At 43.6% G+C, this 24,637-nt stretch overlaps 1 protein-coding gene across 2 annotated transcripts in view; it reads left to right on the top strand.

Annotated features, from left to right (window-relative positions):
* TNNI3K (TNNI3 interacting kinase) overlaps window positions 1–24,637 on the top strand; it is a 2,668,544-nt gene that overhangs the window by 277,306 nt on the left and 2,366,601 nt on the right. The window lies entirely within an intron of this gene.

The raw sequence follows: 24,637 nt of genomic DNA, 5'->3' as shown, positions 1-24,637 counted from the left end.
AAACTGTGGTGGCATGGTGAGCAAAAGAACGATGGATTTAACCCATATCTCTTGACTGGGGGTGAATTTATGATTTATTCAGCATTCCGTCCATTATTTGTTTGTATAGCACTTTTCACCCTAAGTGGGATGGGTATGCCAAGACGTGGGTCACTTGCTCACTGTGCCACTGACTTAAAGCTAGCCTGGCTGTTGAAGATAATACCCAGAATCCGGTCCGAGGATGCTTGTTTCTGGTCCAGGGAGGACCTGGCTTGGCAGTTTCGTCTGGACTGTTCCCATGAGGCACAGGGTCAAGACTGATTGCCATATGATATGACTGGGTCTAAACTGGTGTCGCATGGTGAGCAAAAGAGCGATTGATTTAACCCAGATCTCTTGACAGGGAATGAATGCATGATTTATTCAGCATTCCATCCATCATTTATTTGCATAGCACTTATCTTCACTAGAAGGCATCACCATTAAATTCACCTACATGTGCAGTTTCTTGGCATGCACTTGATGGTCTCTGCTAAGAGACAGAGAAGGTTTCAAACTCCTGTGTTATCAAACTAGGTGTGATTTATCACCCAGATGAGGTCAGTACGATGGCAGGTCAGCACCTTCAAGCTTGTTCCTAGAAGGAAGAAAGAATGACAGCTGTCAATGCCCCTTAATGGAGGCAGCAGCAGCAGCGTTCACGAAGGATGGCCTCTGAGAGGTGTTCAACAAGCTGGAGTGAGACTCCAGGATGTATGTGAATTTTCAGGCAGGTGGGCCATGGTCCACTGCCACTAAGAACCACCGCATTCTCCACATTTCAGCCAATCAGGGTGGGGCAGTATTTCCTTACTTAAAGAGCTTTCTTGGAAGGCCTTTTCCCAGTATGCATTATAGAGGCTATGTGCATCCAATTAGGCACACTATCCATGGGCTTGTTCTAGCTGTGAACTATGTACATTCCCTACAGGCAGCATTTAAAAAAAATGAAATGTCTGAAGGAGAGGAAGTGTAGAGGGCTGCCCTTGTTGTCCTCTGTGGGCAGCATACAGTACCTGTCTTGCAACTATCATGCTCTAAATTAGTGTTTGTGAACAGGTGAGGGTAACCCTAACACAAGTTGTGCTACTAGTCTCAATGTAAAGAATTTGATGTGGGCATGAGTTTTAGTGACCAGGATCAATATTGCAAAATAAATATTATAAATTCGTGCAGATAATGAACTGGAGCATCTCAAACACAAACAATTCGGGACATTTTGTGTAAAGGTTAGTAGGCGTCTTCCCTGGGTGCAGCCTAGGAGCAAACCTCTTGAACCTAATGGAGGAGAAGATCACTGGAGGGTCTCCTCATTTCATGGTACAACAAAAGGTCTGATCCTGAAATGGATACATTTACAGTCTAGGAGGGTTCTCTTGATTAGGGGCCCTACAACCTTCCTGCTCCATATATCAGGGACTCCTGTCCTTCCTTTTTTCATGCCATTTACAAGCCCCGCTCTGTCAAGTATTTGTATTGCCATTATCATGATAGTCTCCACACTGCCCATCCACTAAAGCTATTCTTGTAAACATGTTTGCTTTATGCGTAAACTTAAATAAAAGATGCATTGTCCTAGCCTTGAAGGTGCCAGCCAATGTCCAGCATGTTCCTAACTCCTCTTTCCATCCTACTCTTTGCCCAGAGTGCCTTGCAGCAAAAGGCAGAGCTGGTTGCCATTATAGTTTGGCTCTTCAGGGATCATTCTTTCAATTGAATCTAGGATACACAGGTAGAAGGCAGGCGCTGATTCCTTCTACTGCATCGCCTTCATGGGCGTATGTCCTCTCTTTTTGCGCTCTTTCCATTTTGACCCTTTTGCATCAAGTCCATCAGTGGGATAAAGTGAGCAGTGCATGTTTGCAAATAGATGTGATGAATTGTGATGTCATGTGGAATAGTTAGGGAGCGGGGTTCTGTATTGGAAGGGTGAAGGTTTTTGAAGGAATAAAAAGTCAGTTATAGATGAGGGTTCATGATAATTGTAACATTGAATGAGCTCTAATAAATGCAATATAATCAGTTATCTACACAAGTCTGCTTCTTACAATACATATATGCTCAGTGGTGTGTGTGTGACAGTTTCAGCAATAATTGGTATTTAGAAAAGTGCATGACGCCACAGCGCATGACATGCAATCTCTACTTCTGCTCACTGATCCATCTACGTGTGCTGGAAATGACAGCAGTATTGTTTTGTTGGTGTTAGGTTAATTGTGGCCCAAGACACACTGAGTGGCAGTGCTGTAATCAGGTTTTCCCGCTGTCCAGTGCTTAATTGTGCAAAGGCTTAAGTGCCAGGGTCAGGGCCGGACGGGTCGTAGCGGGCACAGGGCGTTTACACGGTGGGCTGCCAGGGTGGGGCCATGTTTGGACCCCTGGGAGGCTGTTCTTGTTACCAACACCGGTTTTGCAGCATAGCTGCAATATTGGCCCCCTGTAACAAAAGCAGCTGCTTTGTTTTCCACGTACACTACCTAGCAGCCGTTCTACCTAATTGCCAGGGTCGGTTTGCGTACCCAGTACGGCCCTGGCCAGGGCCCTTCTCGGAAGGCCACAACACCACAATTTTCCCCTGCCAATGCTGCCAATGACAAATACCAACATAACGCCTAACCATCACACTCCTGTAAGTGCGACAATTCAGACTATTTCAGGCCACACAAAGCTATAATAATTGCGTGAGAGGCTGGTATTATTTATTTTCAATGCAATTTTACATAATAAACACAGCTGTGCTCATCTCAAAATTAAACAGACAGTGTTACCAAGTGGAGTACTGTCACTAGTCCCGGTGCTGACAATTAAGTGCTGGTGTCTAGCACCGGAAAACACCGGCTCAAATTAAACACTGCCACTGTCCTGACATGCCAGTCCAGCTCTGCTCATGTTCTTTCAAGGTGTTACCAAAAATTCTGAATATTCTCTTCTGACACATTAAAGCATTAGTTTAGGTAAGCCTCTGACAAAGCAATGCCAAGCAGGTCTTTCAATTACTCTAATAGCGTTAGACGGCATTAAAGTTCCATTTAAAGTGACAGCACTTTATTTAGACGTCATTGTCTACCCCACAGGGCCAGACTGACTACCGGGCTTTCCTTAATAAACAATGCAAAAAAAATGTTTAAAAAAGTACGATTTAATGCTATTTGTTTTGCATTGTTTATTTAGAAGGGTGGGCAGCTCCCCAGAAACAAAATGAGCCCCTCCGCAGTGAACCTTGACCCCACCCTGCCACCACAGCAAAAAACTCCTGGCAGCCAGTCCGGCCCTGCTACCCCGACCTTGATTTCATTGACATTCTCTGGATGGGACTCTTCATTAAGTTGACTTCGGGAATCATGGTTTAATCAATAAATCCACTCATGTACTTCCAATGCCATAGGGAGAGCTATTCACGGTCAAACCACCTCGGCAAACTATTTTCTAGGAACCCACAGTTCATGATCCTCTACATTGCCAATTGCACAGAAAAGCTAAGATGACCTACAACTTTGAGATACCATTATATTTGATTCATTTTATTGTAGTCTCAAATACGCCTATCCAAATACAGCCAACTGTACAAAGAAACCCCTGTAAACACACATGAATGATAGCAATACCGCTGGATTGATCGCCCAGTTCTTGCAGTATCTGCTGCAGTAGAGGCCCCTTTCTTGTTCTGACAAGCACTGTAAAGAATTCTATCTACAGAGCTAGATTAAAGCTCTGATTCCTAGGCTGTCAAAGGCTCAGAGAAGCCCCTGCATGCCTCTGACAGTTTATGACAATTATTTCTAACCGCTCAGCTTGACACATTGCCTCATTTCCGTGCTGTCAACTGGAAAGAAGACCCCTGTACTAGCAGGTCTTTGGAAAACATTCCAAAAAGCTTGTACTAACCAGTATAAAATCTCAGAGCCATCAATTGTATGGAGATGTTTCAGCATTTCCAATCAACATGATGTCTCTGGCCCCATTTATCTGTATAACCATCTGAGGTTAACATTTTTGTATTGTCTATGTTCAGACTGTTTTTCGTGTTCATTTGTGAAGAGTGCTGTTAGGTGAACTATTACCACCACTTCAATGGAGAGAAAAATGTGCAAGTCCAGCCTGCTCACCGCACGCACACATTGCTTAGTTTTACAATAGATTGCAATTCGCTAAGGCATTAGTTATGTTATGTTCCTGGCCATTCTGAAATAGATCTAACTAAAAAGGCATTCATTATAAGACCTACATAACTTTGCTCTGGTAACACCACACCTTTGAAATGGTGATACCAGGTGGCGTGATATTTACCTGGTTTGATTACCACTCCATGCTGTGTTACGCACCTCAAAATGCTGGATAATTCAGAACAATGCATTATTCTTACCTTATTACGAAATGCCGATCTTAGAATGCGGTGATTTTGCTCCACACAAATCTCACCTAGTGAACATCATGCAGGGAAATTATGCAGACTATCATGTGCACCCTAATCGCAATTCTCAGGTGCCGCAGAATGAGGTCTTGTTAAGGGTGGACCAACATTTTCTGACCACTGCGCAGGGGCTCAGAATTATATGGCATACTGCATGCGATTCCCATTATTAGAGACAAACTTGTAAAAGGTGCTATTTATTGCACCCGATAAATCCAGATTTTGTCGGATATGATAAATAGTGCACAATCCTCTGGGCCACTGGTAATATAGACCTTAAAGTATACATATGCATAACCTAATGTTGTGGCATATGATACTGACACCTGTGTATCTACGAACACATGAGCCTAGTTTATATCAAGGAGACACATTTATTATGCTACAATGGAAGACCAGGAGAGGTCCCAAGTATTTTATATAAACAGCCCTTTTCGGAATTCCTAAACACGAATTAAATTGCCCATCCCAAACAAGAGCATAAGTGCCATTCAGGTAAAGCCGAACATTCAAGATTCCTGTAAGTAAAAGGATAACGGATGTGGATGCCGTGATTTAGATCATAAACTAGTATAGTGTGCCCTGGTGCTTTGTGCGACACAAGAACATGTGCACTCACGAAAAGGATTTCCACTTTTGCAATGTATTACTCTCTATACAAGTCTGGAGAGCCAGAGACATCTCGCAACATAAGGCTCCATGACAGTCATGGGGTGGCAGGAACTAGGGAATATCACTTCATTTGAAGCTAAAAAGAAGACCAGACATTGTTACCGACTGAATACACAGCTTTGCCTGCCTAGCTGTAATTTTCCTTTTTTCTTGTGCTTCCTATTGTAGACCTTTGGCATTGGTCTCACCACGGGTTTAAATGGGATGGAAATGTGGGGCGTCTCCAAAACGTGGTGTGGTCTAAGAATTTTAACTAGGCATTCTTTCCAGGAGACTTGGCCTATGAAATTAAGAGTGTGGCTTAAACTATGGGGCATATTCACAATGAAGTGACGGGGCGCAGGGTTAGCCTTGTTGGCTTAACGCCACGCTCCGCCACTTCAGAAACGCAGGGCTGCACAGTATTTACACCAATACGGTGCAGATCTGTGTTTCTCCCTCCACTGGCACTAGTTGCAGCTGCCTAGCGCCAACGCAGGCACTCTTGCACCGTTGGACAGGGTGCCTTCCTGCACATAAACATTCACCAATGGTGTTTTGTAACTTCTATGTGGGTGGCAGAATGCAGCACACATAGAAGTTGCAAAGCGTAATTTTTTATAAAGATTCTTTATGTGCAGGAAGGGACACTTTCCTGCACATAAACACTCATTGGCATTTTGCTGTTTCTATGTGTGATGCACAATGCAGCACACATAGAAACAGCAAAAACAAGGAGAAATAAAGCATTTCTCCACATTTCGCCAGGGTAAAACCAGTTTCTTTTGGTCTTTATTTTGGTGCTACCCCATATTTACACTATCCTTGTAAATATGGGGCAGTGTCAAAATCAATGGGTGTTGGTTAGAATGCCTGCTGCAACACCCATTGCCCTCCCCTTTCACGATAAGTATAACGTGAAAGGATGCATTATTTACAAGACAGCGTTAAGCCACGTTACGTGGCTTAATGCTTCCTTGTAAATAAGGCAAAGCCTGAATCACCACCACAACGTCAGTAAAAAGAGACATTCTGGTGGCAAAAGGGGCTTGTAAATATGCATGTAGTCTCATCCGGCTAGTATTCTGGGGCCTCTCTGAGCTTTTTGTTATTGCATCCAGCTATATAAAACTACTGGCATATGTCTAAGACATATAAAACAACTGGCATATGTCTAAGACAAGGCAGGACTATTTGCTTTGTCGATGGTTGTTAATTGTTTAAGATAAATGAGTAACAACAGTGACTTTGTTGTACATAATTATTATTGAAAATGTTTAAATTCTGAAAATATGAGACAGTGATTTAAACATTACCAATGTCTTTGGATGGGGTGATTAACTTCAGGGTGTCTGAATCACTCCTATTCTTCCCTTTCAACATTTTACTCTGCAATCTATGTTAGATACTTGCATTCCTTTCCAACTCACATCTTTCTGAAAGCTTCCATCTGCATATGTCATACTGTGGTAGCAAGCCTCAGCCAGGCCTACTAGTGCAGGGGATTTGCCCTTCTCTGCTCAGAGACCTTAGACCAATAGTAAAAAGTTGGCACAGAAACTGGAATAGAAAAAACAGAGTTTATTAAACCTCATGAGGTGGAACTACATTCACACAACACCCTTCGGTATAGTATGAGGTAGCACACTGACTGGAAGGAGCTGGGTCCTTTTATACCCACACAGGGGCTCAAAAGAAGGCGGTACAAGTACAAGCTGCTGTTCTTAGGCACATACAAGGTCATACAGAAAATGCACAGTCGACAAGTGGGAGGAGCTAACAGTTAGCTAGTTGGAGTAAACACATCCTGACAGTTACATGCTAGGGACAGCTGCAAGCTCAACTGAGCATGCATGGAGTGGCAGAAGTTAAATATAATCTGTCTTTAAGCAGAATTCATGAGCAGTTAACAGAAAGGTAGAACAGAGCACATGGCATACAAACTGGCCGACAGAAATACAAAATGGATTCCATCTGTCTGTCTGGGGTAATCTGTATATTGATATTCATCATATCAAAAATCTCTTTGCTTAACATTTGCTGTTCTTTTGTAGCACTTCTTTTAGCAGGTGCACAAGCAGTAATGCACATAGAGCAAATCCTGGGACCAAATTGTATACAAGTACAGCATGTAAATAGTAGCACCAGTAGTAGACATAGAAAAGTCAGTAGTTTCCAGCCCCAAGTAGCAAAGAGTGTCCATATCCAGTTTGAAAATGTCCATGTACCAGTCTCTGGGTGAATGTCTGCAGCAATCTTATGTAGTTTAGAGATTGCGTCATAAACTGAAGGTGAGTGGCCTGGGATGAAGACGCAACAACTGCTTCCGATGATGCGGCATGCACCACCACGATCAGCCAAGATCACGTTGAACACCATTCTATTCTGGAGTGCTACAATCCTTGCAATTTGCAATTCTTCTGTCATGTTCCCAAGTGCCATAGCTGTCTGATTAGTGACAGCTTCCACTACACGAGTCAATCTTCTAATCTTTCTACTATTTAATGCAGCACCCACAAAGAAAAACAAACCCAAATTGAAATCAACATATTGTTGCAGGGCGGTGTCTGTCTGATCAATCTCATCAGTACTTGTTGTCCGTTTATATCTATTCTTTGAAATATCATCTTACAGTTTCAGGTCAAGATGATATGATGCAGGTGCTAAAAACACAGGGGGTAACAAAAATTATATGTAGCATACCCCTGACTATCCAACAACAGGTAATTGGTAATACCTTTTATTACCACAGACGAAGTAGGTATTATGTGACGATATGAAGCTGCTATTATTTACACCCTCAATGTTTAATACAGTAGCACATTCACTTCGTCATACGGGAATTCTCCCAATACTGCTAATACATAAATCTGCTTTTGCTCTTGTTACTGATATCACAAAAAGTCCATTGTTCTTACTCGCCCTCACATTTGTGAAGACATATGGGGTCGAAATATTGTCCGGTTGGTATTCATCCCATTCCCATTTAGTCCCTTTAGCTTAAGGATAGCCATTTTGATCCTGGTAACATTCTTTATTCAATCAAAAAATGATTCCCCCTATTGATGGCTTCCCATAAGCAAACAAAAGGGCATACCAAGCTTGACATGAACCATTATGAGAAAACGGTAGAGGAATAAAAGGCGTTCCTCCTTTCCTCTGGTGTGCAGGTATCATCCCACAAACCCAACAATTGGTAGTATTTGTAGCATTAAGGGTATGATGCAACATCTGAATGAATGTGTTATTCAGATGCGACTGTCGATGTTTCTGCTCATGATAGGGAAGAGTGTAATACCGATGCTCTAGTGGAGCTGGAGTAGTTGCAACAAAAAGCTGTCGAGCAGGAACTGCTTTCTCAATGAACCAAGTTGTTATTGCCAAAACCACCAGGGCAACAACAAACCCTACAGCACAAATCATTCTTGTATTAATTTCACTTGACAACAATGCTCGATCTTTCTAAGAACCTATTGAAAACAATTGCTGGAGCTCTTATCCCTTGGGTAGCCGCTGATTTCTTCACCACGGGCCAAGACGGTGTCACTACACTAATGCAGGGCTGATCCCCCCCTTGCCTCATTGGCTCTCCGTTTCACAAACCCAGGGCGGTAGCTCCACCAGTCTCGTTCAAAACTGCAGATTCTTTCCTCGGTCTCAAATTATATTGCGCTGTTCCAGGAATCGTGTGGTCCGGGAAGTCTTCCGTAGACTCGTCAGAGGAGATAGCTTGACCCTTCTCCGTTTCCAGAATCTCTCGATGGTCGATCAGCACAGAAGGTTTTACCAAGGCGGGCGATACACGCTTGCAGTGCGTGGTATGGAGCCAGTTCTTTCTGTTCGTTACTCGAACCGCTGTCCTTGTAGCCAACAGCACCTGCTCCAGGCCTCGCCACCTCGGCTCCAAGCTGTTCGATCTGTCGAATGCCTTGACCATCATGTGGTCACCAGGACGTAGATCATGGGCCTTACCTGCAGATCTATCAGGAAGAGCTTCTCGAACCTGTTGATGAATAGAGATCAAACTGTCAGTTAACTATGCCAAATAATCATTCAACAGAACACAAGGTACATCATGTATGGGGCGTGGCTTTGGAACTCCCCAAATGTTCATCGGTCTTCCAAATACCACCTCATACGGTGTGAGACCTGATTGTGAGTGTGGTATTGATCTTATGGACAACAGTGCCAAAGGCAATGCATCTGGCCACTTTAGGGACGTGGAAGCCAGTATTTTCTCCAGCTTTAATTTTAAGGTAGCATTATACCTTTCCACCAATCCTGCTGATTGTGGGTGGAAAACTGCATGGAATTTCTGTTTTATCCCTAATCCTTTCAGGATATAATCAACAACTTGCCCAATGAAATAGGGTCTGTTGTCACTCCATAAAGTTTTACAAACACCATATCTAGGCAAAAATTCCTTCAGAAGCACCTTTGCTGTGGTAAGAGCAGTATTATCCTTTGTAGGGTACGCCTCTATCCATTTACTGAAGGCACATACCACCACTAGGACATATTTTAGATTATTGCAGCATTCAAGTTGGATGTAATCCATCTGCAAAACTTAAAAAGGTGCGGTTGGTGTAGCAAACCCTCCTGTAGGAGTTCGTGTCCCTTTTCCAGGATTGTACTGCCAACAGATCAAACAGGACTGTACCACTCATTTAGCTGTGCTGGCACTTTCAAGATGCTCCCAGACTTGTGTAAGCAATTTAGTTATTGCTAGAGCTCCAACATGTGCCAGCCCATGTGCCATTTGAACCTTAGGTTGTAAATAGGCTGCAGGCAATTTCCACTTATTCATGTCTTTGTTACGCCAACAACCCTCATCAACTAACATTCCTTCTTTGGACCACTGTTCAAGTTCTTCCACTGAGGCAGATCTCTGTATATCCAATACTTCCTCTCTAGCATCATGCCAACGCTCAGCTTGTGATTTCACTATGTACATAGGTGTAATGCTTCGCTGTATTGCAGTTTCACGAGCTACGCGATCTGCAAAGGCATTTCCTTGTCCTATTTTGTCGGTGATCTTCTTGTGTGCGCTACACTTCATAATGGCAACTTTCTTCGGATATGTAAGTGCAGTCAAGAGATTATGTACTAACTCTCCATGCATTATCTGCATCCCATGGGATGTAAGAAAGCCTCTTTCCTTCCAAAGTAGGCCAAAATCATGAACCACTCCAAAAGCTTAGCGGCTATCCGTGTAAATGTTCACATATAAGTCAGTACTAAGCTCACACGCTCGTGTCAAAGCTATTAGTTCAGCTGCAAGAGCCGACTTCTGTGGTATACGAGCTGTTTCCACTACTGTTTCAAGTGTCATGATTGCGTATGCGGCTGAGGTTGTGCCATCTGGTAACCTCAAACAAGACCCATCCACCCACAGCTCCGCATCAACATCTGGAAGGGGCGTATCTTGCAGATCAATGCAACCCTTTGTCTGTTCCTCAGTAAGGAATATACAATCGTGAGGCTCCTTTGACTGAGACTGAGTCGCAGGATATGGCGACAAAGTGGCTGGATTTAATGTAGCACACCTCTTCAATGTAATATGGGGTGCTAACAGTGTCAATTCAGATCCTGTCAAGCGAGCACTAGTTAAATGCTGAGTTTTAGTCTGATTCAAAAGGGCATCTACTGCATTGGGTACTAGCACCAACAGTTTGTGTGACAAAACTATCCCTTCACTCTGACATATAGACACGGCTGTCGCTGCAACTGAACGGAAACATCCAGGCAACGCAGGAGCAACAGGATCAAGGACTGCAGAAAAATATGCACGGGGACGCTGCTTGTCACCGTGTGTCTGCACTAAAACTGACAATGCACATCCATCTTTCTCATGTACATAGAGTGTAAAGGCCTTCGCATAATCTGGTGTACCTAACACTGGTGCAGAGCAAAGAGCTTGTTTCAACTGGCAAAAAGCATCTTGACATTCATCTGTCCAAGGAAAAGGAATCGGAGTATTCTTAGTCAAAAGTGCTAGCAATGGTATAGCAATGTGTGAAAAACCCAATATCCATTGCCTACAAAATGAAGTTAACCCAATGAGTGCACAAACATCTTTCTGTGTGGAAGGTACTGGAGTGTCTAAAATTGCTTGAATGCGATCTGATGTCAGTGCACGTCCCTCCTTCGACAGAAGATGACCTATATAGGTTACCTTCTGTCTACAATATTGCAATTTCTTTCGTGATACTTTATGATGGTGTGTAGCAAGAAAAGAAAGCAAGGACAAAGTCCATTTTTCACACTGCTCAGGCGTATCAGCTGCCATCAAGATGTCATCGACATATTGTATGAGAGCCACTCCTTCAGGCAAAATAAAAGAATCGAGTTGTCTTGACTATAGATACTCGGACTCTCAGTGTACCCTTGAGGAACTCTACAAAATCTATATAATCTGTTATTCAAAGTGAAACCGAACAAATATCGGCTATCAGGACGAACAGGAATCGAGAAAAAAGCATTCTTCAGATCCACTACTGAAAATGTAGTTGCAGTTAGAGGGACCAAGGTAAGCAGTGTTGTTATATCTGATACTACAGGATACTGTGGTACTACAAACTTGTTGACCTCTCTTAAATCAATAATAAATCTATAAATGTTAGTGTCAGCATCGTCTTTCAAAATGGGAAGAATCTGACTATTGCAAACATTGTAAGGAACTTCTTTCACCACCCCCACTTCAATCAGGTCTTGTACAATACGTGTAAGTGCTTCTTCTTCTCGAGAAATTTCATACTGAGGTAATATCGGCAATATAGCACCCTCCTTGACACTAATATGTACTGGTGGAATAATCATTTGCCCTACGTCAGTGTCTGAAGTAGCCCACAAAGTACTAGGGAGTGAAGCTAGTGCAATATCCTCTTTAACAATACAGGATCTCTCAATCATGGGGAGGTTGTCATTTAAAATAACCCGTACTCCTTCCGGAGAACATCGTATCGTGGCCCTGAAATATTTGAGCATGTCAAGACCCACAATATTGTCTGGTGTATTTGGAGAAAGCAAAAAATGGACATGGAGCAGTAAACTTATCAACATGGAGTGCAAGTGATTGTGACAATGGGCTAAGGGTGGAGGTCCATCGAAACCTATCGATGTAATAGTTAAGCCAGACAGGGGAGCCCTTGAATTAAGTGTTTAGACAAGGCGCTACGAGTAGCTCCTGTATCAACCAGAAACTAATCAGTAGAATCAAAAACATGTGCTGTAACATAGGGACCCTTCTGATCTACTGGAACTTCAACTGATTCCTTACCCCATCCTAGGCAATCCTATGCATAAGCAGAATCTTGCAAATTAGACGGCTCCTAGTTGGACATTTGATATTGATTCCGTCTGTCAAAAGTATTAGCCCCCTCTTGTCCACGTGTATTAGCATCAAACCTAGCACGATCATTCGTATTTACTCGCATTTACGTATCTACTTTAATCCAATGTCCGAATTGTCTACAATACGCACACTGACCAACAGACAAATCTACACGAGGATAGGGAGAGAGAGACGAACCATAAGATCCACGTCCACCTCTATTATTACCTCTAGAAGGTGGGCCATAAGCTTGAGCCATCATAACCTTTGTTTTTAACTCCTTAGATTTTTTATCCTCCTTACTTTTTGCTTCTAATTCTTGTCGTTCATAATACTGAGCCATAGTTAGGAGAGAAACTGGAGAGGAGGTAGTCCATGAACTTTCGCTGGCCTTTAGGCGACTAGCTATTTCTGGCAAAAGGTTTGTGTCATATTTATCGACAAACAGATACCTACCCGTGTCATCTGTTAATGACTGGCCACTAAAATCATGGAATGCTTCTTCAAAGCGTGTGAAAAAATCTGAAACTGAGTCATCTACTTTTTGCTTGCAAGACGCTAACATAGTCCAATCTATCTTTTTAGGGGGAATAATCGTCTTTAATTTACCAATATAGCTGCTGGAAGATCTAAAATTAGCTGACATGGTTTTTGTGCATGTTCTCTATTTTTATCGGATTGTTCTATATCTGACCACAATGCCCCAAATACCGCACGATCATCAACTTTACGCACAGTTCTCCACATATCAGGCGGTAATATTAATCCAAAAAACAAATCAATGTCAGACAAAGTCATAGTACAAGAACTATTAGCACCCTCAATTTCTTCATAAAAAGCTGTCAGATTCTTTCGCGGATCATGCAATGCATTTTTAAGAACCATGACATCTGCTCTATTCCAAGGAGTGTAAACCCAATTATAAATAAAATACCCTTTCGCGTCAGTAGAAGTCTTATCATCACTTGTGCCTGTTCCTTTAGAAGGAACATATAAAGGCGCGGCTTCCCACATAGGTTTCACATTTACAACATTCTTATCTGTTTCGAGCGTCGGAGCTCGTGCCATGTTGATTTGAGATGTTTGTGCAGCTGCGTCTGCTGCCTTTTTCTCCTCCCGCAAACGGACTGCTTCATCACGTAGTTTAACCAAGCGTCTGATTGTGTCAGACACCTGGGAGAAGACAAAAGAACCTTCACGTAATTGCTTACAATCAGCTGCTATATCATCTGGCTCTACTTCCTCCGAATGTTTCCTAAATCGCTCAAGAACATATCTAGTAAATATCTTGGTCAAATATTTTTGTTCCCTTTCCGACCAATTCTGAATAGTATCTAAAATTTCAGAAGCAAAATTAGTACTACGATCAGCTTTACGCGCCGCAGATCTAATCTGAGAGGAGCGTTCGGTATTTAACATTGAGCGAGTGTCTCGAGCTTTATCCTGATCCGTAGGAGAGTCCTCATCTGACTCATCAGGAGCAGAGGGAAGAGTATACGGAGGTGGACAACGATCTAATAAGAGAGAATCATCTTGGGGTTTATTAAGAATAGGATAAAGAGGTCTACAAACAGCGTATTGGCCATTTACCTGTAACTGACGCTCCCTATCTTCCCTCTCTTTAATTTCTTTATTTCTCATTTCTAATGCTTTCGCATGTACACTTTTACGCTGTTCTTTTTCAATCAAGGCCTGTTCATGCTTCATTCACTCACGCACTTCTTTCTCCCACTTTCGCACACAGTCAAACATGTCTTGCCTAGCCTTTCGCTTAAACATCCGTTGCTCCACATACTGAATCTTTCACAAATCAAATGACCCATGCATAGGCCAACGCAACTCAGGATCCTGACGGGTATATTTGTTCCACAACGTGCTGTAAGTTATGGACGAAATACCATATTTAACATACATATCCCAATTAGGCGTCCCCTCCGGGGGGGGCGGTTGTGCTTTATCTATTCTCAAATTGGTACCACTACAAAAGCAACACATCTTATGAAGCGTGCTGGAAACAGGCATGCCGAAAATAGTGCAAAATATGCAGTATTATAGTCAAAGTAGCGCTTAAAGTACTCTTCGTACGTTGTGCCCTTCAAATTTCTTAGAAGCAGAGAAAAATCTCCTCATTACCTGCCTATATGTATTGCAATACACATATGTTTTATTTCATATTCATAGCACTAACTCAACATTTGGCCAATTCCATATATGCCACAGTAAGTGTTTCTAAAAACGACCTTACCAATCCAAGGAGTCAATCTTACAACAAGTGCCCCAAAATGGCTCTTACCAATGAAATGGTGTCCAGGTTCCTACTGCCAAGTTCTCAAATCGACCAAACGGTCAAGGCACGGTGAATCAACAGAAGAGATCTCAGTCGAGGACTGGCTCCACCTGGATGGTCAGATCAGAAAGAAAGGGAAAACGCCGTGGATGCCAAGACTCAGGTCTCTTCCAGCAGTGATAACGTCCAAAGCGAGATTCCAATCCTTCATCTCGACCAGTCCCTCGGGCATCCGAGTCGCCGATGAGCCCCACTTTGGGTGCCAATTTGTGGTAGCAAGCCTCAGCCAGGCCTACTACTGCAAGAGATTCGCCCTTCTCTACTCAGAGTCCTTAGACCAATAGTAAGAAGTTGGCACAGAAACTGGAATAGAAAAAACAGAGTTTATTAAATCTCATGAGGTGGAACTACAATCACACAACACCCTTCGGTATAGTATGGTATGAGGTAGCACACTGACTGGAAGGAGCTGGGTCCTTTTATACCCAGACAGGGACTCAAAAGAAGGCGGTACAAGTACAAACTGCTGTTCTTAGGCACATATAAGGTCATATAGAAAATGCACAGTCGACAAGTGGGAGGAGCTAACAGTTAGCTAGTTGGAGTACACACATTCTGACAGTTACATGCTAGGGACACCTGCAAGCTCAACTGAGCATGCGTGGAGTGGCAGAAGCTAAATATAATCTGTCACGAGCAGAATTCATGAGCAGTTAAAAGAAAGGTAGGACAGAGCACATGGCATACAAACTGGCCGACAGAAATACAAAATGGATTCCGTAAAACGGGCAAGATAGTCTATAAATACTGGATGTCTTCTGCTAATGCTTAAACTAATGATTGCTAAACTACGACAATACCACACCTCTTTCTTCTTCACCACCCACTGTTCATTCTCTTGCATGTGCTTCCTTGCACCTCCTTCACTTCACAATCTCCTCATATACACAATGTACCCGTTCATTACATTTTCTTTTATTTTCCCTGTGACAATACTTTGACAATGGTGTCCCTCCTTCACAAACATTTGAATAGAATCACAATTGCACCTGGCACACGTGACAATTCTCTATGTGCTTTGCAGTGAGGTCAAGCATTAGATGAGCTTCTATTCTGAACACCTTTATAACCCACTGACACTGGCACTGAGAGAAACCAGCACTTCCTTCAAACTTAACTGCTGAGCAAAGCATGCACTACACTTGCTGCATAAAAAAGCACTATCAGGGAAAGCAAGATTAAGTAAAACATGTGAAATTCATACAGAAACTACATTGTTGTCATTGATTAACTTAAAGGGTTTTTACAGTATATGTTCAGAAACCGATTGTGGTTTTGCATGTAAACTGAAGGACATGAATATCGAGCCCAATAGGATCCAGTTTCATTGCCCTTTTTTTAATTACTACTGGGTCTGAGACCAGAAGGGACATGATCACTTAATGCTTGCACATACCTAAAACAATTCAGACCTGTTGGCTTTGCCAATTGTTGTTAGCTGTATCAGATAAATGAATAAAAGTGATTTTGTTGTGAATAATTGCTAATGGAAATGTTTCAGTTATGGAAATATTAGTCTGGAATTAGAGTACTAAGGTTAGTGGAAGAAGTAGTGGCCTTCACAGAGCCTTAGACTTGTGTTTCATCCTTCACACCACTTTCTTCTGCAGTCAACTGGGGCAAGGTCAAGAAGAACATCTCACCGCCTCCCTCAGCACTACCATATCGCCGACAGCCATAGATGCCAATACCTCAGCATGCAACCTCCACCAATGGATCTCCAAATGCTATGATGTGCTGCTCCCCCTCAAGATAGCCCCCAGCAAGCAATACTCCCAAGAAAACATCTGGTTCACTCCTGCCCTCCATGAGTCCAGACACACCTGTAGACGACTCAAGAAGAAATGGAGGAACAAAACCCCAGAAACTCACGCAGTTTTTAAAGCCGCCACCTCTCCACACCACACCCTCCACAAAAGAAAATGTCCCTTAAAGTCAGGATCAATGCCAACGCACACAACTGCAAAGAACTCTTGCCATTGTTAAGAAGTTCCTGAAACCCCACAGCGAGACCACAGAAGTCCCACCATCCCAAGACCTCTGCAACAAACTCGGCACCTACTTTCACCACAAGACCAAGCAGGTCTACGACAGCTTCAACACCCAAAACCCACCCATCACTCCTGCCACTACCTCACAAGACAACAACACCCATCAACAGATCCTGCTCAACTGGACCCCAGTCACCACAGATGACATCCTCAAGACCATGAATAGCATTGACTCCGGAGCCCCCTCGGACCCATGCCTGCACCACATCTTCCACGGAGCAGCCACCACCATCGCCCCTGAACTACATTGCATCATCAACTGCTCCATCTAAACCCCCTCTGTCCCTGATGACTGGAAATACGCTGAGATCAAAACCCTGCTGAAGAAACTATTAGCTGACGCGACCGACCTCATGGACTTCGGACCCATCTTCCTACTCCCCTTATCAGCCAAGGTCATCGAGAAGGCCATCAACGCCCAACTCTCCGAGTTCATCAAAGTGAACTACTTCCTGGAATCCTCTCAATCTGACTTCAAAAGCAACCACAGCACCGAGCCTGCTCTCCTCTCTGCCACCGATGACATTTGCTCCCTCCTCGACTGGGGAGAAACATCAGCTCTCATCCTCCTCGACCTCTTTTCCACCTTAGACACCATCTCTCATTGCACCCTAATCACGACACTCCAAGACACTGGCATCCACAACAAAGCCCTGGACTGGATCTGTTCCTTCCTCAGTGGTAGAATACAGCGAGTCAGACTTCCCCTGATCCTCTCGGAACCCACTGAGATCAGCTGCGGAGTGCCTCAAGGCTCCTTCTTTAGCCCCATGCTTTTCAACATCTACTTGGTCCTGCTCGCAGCCATCGACAGGAGCCATGGACTCAACATCGTTTCCTACGCCAATGACACTCAGCTGATTCTCTCCCTCACCAATGAACCCACCATCACCAGAAACAACTTTCACAACAAGATGAAAGCTGTCGCCACCTGGATGAGGGATAGCTGCTTCAAGCTCAACTCAGACAAGACCAAAATAATAATACTGGGGCCCAACACCTCCACTTGGGAAGACTCCTGGTGGCTCACTGAGCTAGGAAGCCCCCTCCCACTGACCATGCGTGAAACCTCAGCATCATACTGGACTCTTCACTCACCATGAACCACCAATGCTGTCACCTCATCATGCTTCCACACTCTTCGTCTGGTTCAGAAGACTTTCCGATAGATCTCCTTTGAGGCCAGGAAGACAGGCTCCCACACACTCATCAGCAGCAGACTTGACTACGGCAGCACATTCTACGCAGGCACCACCCAGAAACTCTTCAGAAAACGTCAGAGAGTGCAGAACATCACAGCCAGACTGGTCCTCAACCTCCCCAGCAGCAGTCACATCTCTGAACACCTACAAGAACTCCACTGGCTCCCAGTCAACAAAAGAGTCACCTCCAAGGCCCTCACACGTACCTACAAGCTGTCCATGACACTGAACAGGCATACCCGAACCACCGCCTCTCATTTCACGCACCCGTCAGACACCTCAGCTCCACCCAACTGTCCCTCGTCACCATCCCTCGGATCTGCAAGACCAGGAAAAGAGGAAGATACTTCTCCTACCTTGCTGCCTAATCCTGAAACATCATGCCTCTCTGCCTCAGGCTCTCCCCATCTCTGACACAATTCAGGAAGGATCTAAAGCTCTTTGAATGAACTACAGTGCCCAGTCGGACTTGCTACCCCCACCTTCCTCCAGGCGTCTTGAGAACCTCAAGGGTGAGTAGCCGCGCTCAACAAGCACTGATTGATAGATTGATGTATAAGCTCTCTACACAAGCACCTCCCCAGGAGGAAATGTCAATAGTCATCGAAGAACTCCCAAGAAGTACAGAATGGAATTACATGATGCCTATCAGCTTTGTAATGGCTTGCATGTCACTGGCATTGAAGAGGATTTTTTTTGCTTTGAAAACACCCTCTACCTACAAACCCAAGGTACTTTCATAGGGGGTACCATCTCTCACAGCCAGGCATGTTTATATATGCACAATTATGAGTTGAAATTAAAAAAAACAAGGCTGATAAAGATTAGATGACTCTTTGTTGAAGATATGTTGAGGACATCCTAGTAATCTGACAAGGAGACAAATAAACCATCCTTAAAATTTCACCACCGGAGCTATCACTTAGACCCATTTCACAGACACATGTCCATGGTTTCTAATGAAAATATTGCATTCCTCTTTCTGGAGATCACCATCAACGATGGCCTAATGACAACTAGAACTTATCAGAAACCAAAAGACCATAACAACCAGTCTACTAGTTGATGGCCCTGCGAGGAATCCTTCCCTATGATCAATTGTGCACCTTTGATGAAATTGAAGCAACATTGCAAGCCATGCTGAACAAGCAGAAGACTTAGTGGACACACCACATACCAAACAATACTGGGGAGGTTGATAGAGAGATCAAAGAAAATGGCAAGAAATAATAATGAAAAGCTTTGCTAGAGATAAACCTCAAGGCCAAACAAGACTACATGCATCACTAAGTGTACACCGTTTTTGAATGATCTGTAAAAGATTATCAATCAAAACTGGAGAATTTTGAACACTGGAAATGTTGGACATTGTATTACAGGTTGACTAGAGTGTGAGCCCTTGTCAAGCAGCAGCCACAATCCTAGTCAGGGTAAGGCAATAGCAAACCTCAATTTAACGTGTACTCAACCCCCTGGTAACTTAGCAAAGAGAAGTCAGGTTTAACTTAGAGGCAATGTGTAAAGTATTTGTGCAACACTTCAAACAGTAAAACAAAGAAAACACCACACAAAAAGATTCTACAACAGGTTAGAAAAATAGAGCTTAATGTAATCAATACAAAAAAGACCAAAGCAACATAATTCCAATCAGTGGTACTGGAATTATGATTTTTTAAAAGAATAAACTGCACTATAGTGCCTAAAAGCAAAAGTACCAATCGCCGCAATTCGTTCGTACTGAACCGGGTCAGAGTCAAATGTTCAGGCAGACCGCGAACGAGCACAGGTCGGATACAGTCCCAGATTAGACCGACTGAACTTTTACTGTCTCAGATTTTGTGCCATGAGACCCCATCACGTTGGAAAGGGTCACAGGGAGCAAGGACAGTGTGGCGGATAGTGGTTGGAATTGTGTGAAGAGATGGCCGGCACCAAGGAAGGGAGGGCTGGTGGCGGCTCGCACTGTTTTTTGGAGCGAGCGTCACAGTTCCATGCCAACAGCCCCGTTCTAAGTTGGCAAGAGCCAACAGACTTGATTTCAAGAGTACGAGAGCCATACCAAGGTGCTTATTTTGATGTCAGGTGGACTTGCATCTGCCCGACACTGTAGCGGAAATGGGGCTGACCGATCTCCAGTCGGCTGTCTCGACCGCTTAATATCAATGTGACCTCACATGGTGCGGTCTCATATTACCATTCCTCTATGGGACCTCGTCTTACAGCCGAAAACCGGCCATAACAGAAGCTCCCATAGTGGAATGGGAGTCCCTGTTCATCCCTGCACCCCATTGCAGGCACCTCCAGGTGACTGCTACAAGGTGCACGGATCAAAACAAAAAGGGGGCTCCTATGGTACCCCTTAGCCCCCAACCGGAAGCCTAAAACAGAAGGGGACTCTGCTATTGGTCCCCAAACGTTCTTTCTGACAGGGTTTCCATCTCGGAAAGGCAGACATGGAAATCCTGCCAGAAACTGTGCATCATAATCCAGAAGGTAGGAACGCCTTCCATTTGGATTATGGGCTGGTTCCGACTGGCAGACGGGCTCCTGGAGCATGTCAGAAGCCAGCCGGAATAACCGGATGGTTTTGATTCCGACCAGCTGTAACATAATCCGCCAGTCGGAATTGAAACCGATGAAGTGTGTCGGAAAGCCTCTGACCTCGTAATCGGACCATAAGTGTCTGGTACATGAGATGCACCACTTGGCAGTCAGGAACTCACTAAAGACAGACCCGGGAGCTGATGGGGAACCTTTTAAGTCTCTGAGGCTTAGATTAGGAGGCCAACAGACTAGCCCTTTGAGTCACTCTGGAGTCCTGGGTTCAAGATGGAGTTGCAGGCCCAATTATTCTTCCCCAGGCATGAGGGAAGCAGGTCAGCACATCAAAGCAACAGCTCCTTTAGAGCAGCATGTCCTTGTAGCAGCACAGCAATACTTCTTCATGGCAGAATGTCAACAGGTCCAGAACTGTGCTGAAGAGGTGGTGTTTGAGGTCCTTCTTTTATACACAGTAGCGCCTTTGAAGTGGGGAGAAGCTTCTGGAGGCATGCCTTCCCTGCCATGATTCCAGACTAGCTACAGGGGGTATGCAGCCCGTTGTGTGCAAACAGGACACAACCTATTCAGGTGTTAGTGAAACTGGACCCAGATCTTCTGTCATCCTGCAAGTGACAGCCCATCCTGTCACACTAAGTTCCCATGGAGTGTGGCTGTCTGAGAGGAATACACAAAACCCAACTGCCAACTACATAAAGTCCTGTGACCAGAGACAGGCTGCAGGCACCAAATGCCTATAACAAGAAAATGCCAAATTTACAAAAGTGGCATTTTCAGAATTGTAATTTAAAATGCGACTTCACCATTAGTTAGGATTTTTTAATTAGAATTTCAGAGACACCAAACATGAAGCAATCATCTTTTCCCATTTGGAAATTAAACTTATAAAATGTTATAAGGCAACTCCAATGTTATCCTAAGAGATAGAAAGGCCTTGCGTAGTGAAAACAAATGTAAGTGTTTTTCACTACCAGGACATGTATAACTTAAAAGTACATGTCCAACTTCTAAAAAATATACTGCACCCTACCCTTAATGCTGTCTAGGGCGAGTCTGAGCGGTGACTTCTGTGTATTAAAATCGACGCTTTGGGCTCGCTAAAGGTTTATTTTGCCAGGTCAACATGGCAGGTTAAAGCTGCACACAAAGGCTCTGCAATGGCAGGTCTGAAACATGATTAAAGGGCTACTTAAGTGGGCGACACAATCAGTGCTGCAAGTCCACTAGTAGCATTTAATTTACAGACCCTGAGCACATGTAGTGCACTCTACTAGAAACGTATAAATAAATTAAATATGCCAATTTGGTATAAGCCTATGTTAACATATTTTGAGCAGAGAGCACAAGCACTTTAGCACTGGTTAGCAGTGGTAGAGTAGGAAGAGTCCTATGGCCAACCAAAACAGGAGGGCTGAAGGCAAAAAGTTAAGGGGAAACCACGCCAAGTATGGCAAGTCTAACAGAAACTATACTCCTGCGTAAACCATAGTTTTGCATTCAAATAGTCAAGGAATTTGAAAGAGTAACTAGTGCATACAAGACTAGAAAAATAAACCTACTCCCTAACCGGGAGTTGGTGGCCTACCACAAATAACGGGACACTTCTCTTGCAAAAATTGTAACAGCTTTCCATTGACTACACAATTCAAAGAACTAGACTTAGGGTTACCCAAGAAATGGGAATTGTGTCAGCAAACAATTGTAAGATGGCCAACTGCATCTATATGGTGACTTGTCCTTTTTCAGCTACACTGCTCGGCGAAGAATCAGTCAAAATACGAATAAATAAACATAGGCGTACTATTTGATGTAAATGTAATACCACAAAAACTCACAGTGGATTTCTTTGATAGCAACCATTTACCAAATGACATGACATGAATAATCTTCGAGAAAATATCAGATGGACATGATGGTGCAGCCTGTCTCTTTAATAGAGAACAGCGTTGATATTTATAAACTGAAAACATTCAAGGAAGGTCTTAACAATGACATTCTGTGGTCCTTACTATGAAACTAATGAGCAGAAAACTCTAAACATACAATAACTCATATTTTCAGTAAAACCTATTACTGTCTTTATCATCAGACATGAAACTGGCTGAACTGTAAGCCAACACAGCTGCCCATGTCAATGACATCCTATTGATAGGACTTTGAACGAAAGAAAAACCTTATAAATAATACCTGTAATAAAGGGAATTTATAATAGACTCACCTACTTACTAATATCTTCAAATGGCATGCAAAGAAAAGAGAGACTGAGAATTGACACTCCCACGCTTAAGATGGCACCTATTATAGGTCCACCATCTATCAACAAAGGAAGTTAAAAAACATTGAAACTATTGTAAATGCCCATTTCAAGATGGCGCCAATTGATGACGCCAACGTCATGATGAGTACAGGATTAAATATGTGTGTAATGATGCTGAGGAAGGGAGGCTACTGAACTCCATTGATGCTTTTATACTTAATTCGATGTTGCTACCTTGATAGCATTCAGGAGTGGAGGACTTGAGTAGGTGAAAAGCCAGCACACCATTATTCTCAGTAAGTGATTCATATGCAGTGACAGACTAGAAGGTACGATTCATGATTAAGTAAAGCAAGGGAAACAGCAACTTAAATTTTCATTGCTCACTTAGATCAGCGAACTGAAGTGTGTTAAGTCCCCACATCCCATGGGCACCTAACGACTAAGTATAGAGTAATAATCCCTCAATACCGTCCAATTCATTTCCGGATCCATTCTAAAGTGGGCACATTATCATGGTTTTAGCTGTGATCACAATAACTTTGTATTTTCACCTTTTTGACATGATGTACTAAGCCCTGGCAATGGCAAATTTAAGTGAGTCCAATTCAAAATGGTATTTATGGTGTTTCTATGTCTGTTTGTTTTATTGTTGTTGCTTTTGTCTTCTTGGCTAACATATTGTAAAAACATTAGGTCATAGGTCATTCTGAAAAGTGGTTATACTACTCACCTGTTGGGACATATAATTTGAATCCAAGGAAGTTCAGTCTGCCTGCTGTTTGCCCAGCTGCTAATCGGGACTACCTGTTCCAGACAACCACATTGCAAGGGGGATGGTTTGACACTGATTCCCCCACACCACGTTCTGAAAAGCATCCTCCACCAACAGTGGAGCGAGACGCACGTGACCAAAGCCCAGGCTAAGCCCCGGACCAGTCCTGTACCCATCAGCACCAGGAGGAGACAGGGCAGGGTTACCACCCTTGTCTCTACAACTGGATACGCCTCAATAGATGTGTGAGCCGATCATTGCCACAAGGGAACTCCATCCCCTAGAAGGACAAGCCACTGTTTCACCGCCAACGTAAGCATCGCACCAGGAGGCGCATATAAGCAGCTCGGGGTTGGGGGCTGCCACAAGGGGACTCCATGCCCCAGCAGGACATGGGGCTGTTTCGCCACAGTACCCCGAGAAATGAGTCTAACATCCAGCTAATTAATAAGGCGTCCCATTGGTTGAGCAAACATGCTAGGTTTAACATTGCAGATGATGGGCACATCCTCGTGGCTAGGTGGGTCTCTTGGATTGGGCGCTCAAGGGGTATATTTGACGGTGACTGTGTGGTAATCACGCTTAAAATTCCCAAATTGGCCAGTAAGATCTTACACCATACCTCACAATCATTTTTCTTGGAGTCAGGTATAAAGACAGTGCCATTGTTTTTTTTATAGATCACACACCAGTCACAAACCCCCTCGTAACTGTATAAATCCAGAAGAGGGTGTTCCTCCGCTGGGGGGTATCAATGTCACTCAACCGTTTTGCTCCCTTGAGGGTCCTCAATAAAATAGATTGACAGCGAGAGGGTGTGGGTAAGAATGTAGATTGCGATATGCCCACTGAGAATGGGGAGAGGAAAACAGGCGGAAACATAGATCCCCCACTGTAGCCCTAAGCGTCATATTAGTAGGGAGTTTGGCACCTTGGTGGGTGCCTTCGGCTGCACTATATACTCAGACATGGGTCAGTGGAGTTAACTTAAATATTATTTCCTGGAACGTATGCGTTACACTGAGTCTGT

This window comes from Lissotriton helveticus, chromosome 1_2 (genome assembly GCF_964261635.1).
Source record: "Lissotriton helveticus chromosome 1_2, aLisHel1.1, whole genome shotgun sequence".
Taxonomy (NCBI): Eukaryota; Metazoa; Chordata; class Amphibia; order Caudata; family Salamandridae; genus Lissotriton; species Lissotriton helveticus.
Note: the sequence above shows the minus strand (reverse complement) of the source record. Positions and strands in the feature narration are given on the sequence as shown.